This window comes from Vulpes vulpes, chromosome 15 (genome assembly GCF_048418805.1).
Source record: "Vulpes vulpes isolate BD-2025 chromosome 15, VulVul3, whole genome shotgun sequence".
Taxonomy (NCBI): domain Eukaryota; kingdom Metazoa; phylum Chordata; class Mammalia; order Carnivora; family Canidae; genus Vulpes; species Vulpes vulpes.
In genome coordinates, this window is record NC_132794.1 from 88921690 (window position 1) to 88923702 (window position 2013).

Consider the following 2013-nt stretch of genomic DNA (forward strand, 5'->3'; position numbering starts at 1 on the left):
TCGCATACCTTGGCCTGGGCCAAGTGTTATCATCCACAGACATGAGGCAGAGACAGGAAGTCACCAAACAGTGGGAAACTTTCCCTCTCTGTGCTAAGAGTGCTCTTTCACTCCTTCCACTTGTCCTCTGAGTTCCTCCGCGAGGGAATGTTTGCCTGGATGGCAGCTGCACCCTGGCAGGCATCATGGCGAGTCATTCACGTGGAAGTAGACGCAATAAATGAGTAGCTTCCTGGCCTTTGGCTGGTGCTAATTAGCAATCAAGGTCAAAGCTGAACTCAATGTTCCATAATAAATTATGGTATATCCTTACAAGAGAATATTAGGCAGCTGTTTAAAATAATGTTTTCAATGAATTTCAATGACAGCAAGATGCTCATGACATGAATTGAAATAGAGATGTAAAACCCACAGACAGAATATAGAATATGATCCAAATTATCTAAAAGACTATTTGGAAATTGTGTAAATGGTAATGGTGATTTCTCTGCAGGCAAGATTATGTTTGTATTTTATGTTCTGTCTTATTATATTTAAATTTCTCCCTACATTCCTACAAGCTTTTGTGACATTTATTCACCAATCCCTACCCACCACGACCACCAGTCATTGACATTTTGAAACACCAGATCAGACGTGATGTGCCTCAGGGCTCCAGGGATCTGGTGGGTTCCTATTTGTGATTCAGTTCTGCTCTTGTTACGCCAGTGTTGGGAATGGGGGTTGCTGAGACCAGGGGAGATGTAAACAAGGCAACTGACTTTGCAGAGTATGAAGACTGTGTCTCACTAGAGATTTCAACCAGCACTTGCCGTCAACTCCACACTCCTCTTCCTCCCTCCCTTCCTTTTTCCCTGTCTTCCAAATGTTTTCCCTCTTTGGGCCCTGGAAAGAAGCAGTAAATCTCAGAATCCAGACCAGAACCAAATTTGCAACAAGCTCAGAAGGTCACTTGTGCCAGCGCTGACCAGGAACCTTAGTCTGGCAGCCATTCTAATGGAAAAAGCTTAGTAGACTCAAAGATCACTCTGTTCTGTCCTAGTCATGCTGCTTCTAGCAGGCTGGTGTCAGTTCTGGGTGCCAAGTTAAAAAAAGAATATTGGAGAGATTGCCTTCTGCAGAGCACAAAAATGGTATTAGCAGCCAGACCACCACCATGTACTGAATGTTTATGGTGTGCCAGATGCTGGACCAAAGCATGACCTATTGTTTTATTTGATCTTTAAACAACTCCTTTACAAATGAAACACTGGAGTTAAGCAAGATTGAGTAATGAGACGGCTCTATCTTAATCTGTATAAATTTTCCAAGGTAGGGGAGAGAAGAGATGCCCCAGAACTCTCTGCTTCCCCTGCTGATGAGGCCCTCTGGACCACAGCCTTGGCTGCTGGATTTGGGGAAGCAGGCTAGGAGAGCTGCATTACATATGGGGTATCTATATGAATCTTTCTGATCAAGAGTGATGGCCCAGCTCACTTTAAAATAACACAGGTTTACACCTAAAGGTTTCAGTGATGTGACAGGTGTAGCTTGTGGAAGGTAGGAGGTTGAATGCTCTCGAATCAGGAATGTGAGCTCCCAGGTGGCCCTCCAGCTGCATCCACTTTGCCCTTACCCTTGACTATTATTGCCTGACTGGTGGTTTTTATGGCTTGAGATGCCAAACTTCATTCAGACCCCTGGCCCTAATGGATGGCTTTTGGCTCACTGGGGAATTGGGTCTTTTCTTACAGTTTGCCAGGAATGTGACCGCAGTAGATTAGGCCTCCCCAGGACAGTCCCCAGTCTAGTTGGTAGTGGGGCCCAGCAGTGAGTAGGGGTGCTCGCATTAAAGACTGCTACTGGTCAAATGGACTGTTTGGAGCCAAGGTGAGAAGGCTGAGTATCCTAGACAAGCTTATCTCACCTATTATTACATAGTAATATGCACTAATACATAGAAAAAGCTACCATATAGGAAAAAAAAAGCAAAATCTATTAATGCATAGAAAATATATAGAAAAAAACACAGAC